The sequence below is a fragment of the Myotis brandtii genome, unplaced genomic scaffold (assembly GCF_000412655.1).
Source record: "Myotis brandtii unplaced genomic scaffold, ASM41265v1 scaffold868, whole genome shotgun sequence".
NCBI lineage: Eukaryota > Metazoa > Chordata > Mammalia > Chiroptera > Vespertilionidae > Myotis > Myotis brandtii.
In genome coordinates this window covers 739,210-740,113 of record NW_005371540.1, presented here as the reverse complement: position 1 = coordinate 740,113, position 904 = coordinate 739,210, and the positions used below count along the sequence as shown (strand labels likewise).

General features: G+C 64.0%; 1 protein-coding gene across 1 annotated transcript in view; it reads right to left on the bottom strand.

Moving 5' to 3' along the window:
- The window catches only part of DPP6 (dipeptidyl-peptidase 6), a 386,529-nt gene that overhangs the window by 48,291 nt on the left and 337,334 nt on the right, over positions 1 to 904 (bottom strand). The gene's annotated exons all lie outside the window — the stretch shown is intronic.

Here is a 904-nt window from a genome sequence, read left to right as displayed (position 1 = left end):
GGAGGCCCCGGGTGTTGGAGGGAGGCCCCTGTGTGGGAGGGAGGCACTGGGGGTGGGAGGGAGACACTGGGGTGTGGGAGGGAGGCCCGGGGTGTGGGAGGGAGGCCCAGGGTATGGGCCCTGAGCTGCTAGTCCCGGGCGCGGCGATGTAGCCTTGAGGCCACATCGTGATCCCGTATGTGGGCCTGGCCAGTGGGACGCGGCCGCTCGGTTGTGTAAGTAAAGGATGAATGGCCGGCAGAGGGGGCTGTTGGGAGGCGCAGTCCTCGCAGCCCTCAGCTTCCCACCTGCCTGGACGCGGAGGCCAAACAGTTCACCCAGAATGGGAGCCTCTGCTCTGGGCAGGTGGCTCAGAACAGGGCGGAGGCGAGGCCGGTCAGGGCGGGCTTGATGGGCTGGTGTTGGGGGGCGGCAGCTGAGGGGGGGCATGGCCGTCTCAGGGAGGCCCAGCTCTGACCCCCAGGCTGAACCCGAGGGAGGAGGGGCAGGCTCTGCCGAGAGCCAGTGCTGGCTCCAAACCACCCCTCTCTGTGGCCACGGCCCGACCCATCCAGTCACACTCCCTTGCCTCAGTTTTCTTGACTGAAAAATGGGGTGACGACAGGCCACGGTGGGGATGAACTGCGTTAAAATACGTGGCTCAGTGGCTGAGCGTCGACCTAGGAACCAGGAGGTCACAGTTGGATTCCCGGTCAGGGCACAGGCCGGGTGCGGGCTCAGTCCCCAGTGTGGGGCGTGCAGGAGGCAGCCATCGATGATTCTCTCTCATCATGGACGTTTCTCTCTCCCACTCCCCTCCTCTCTGAAATGGATAAAAACATATTTAAAAAAAAGTAAAGTACATACACCAGCCCCTGAAGAGCCGCAGGGACGGCTCACCGATGTGGTCGGCCTCGCGGCGGTG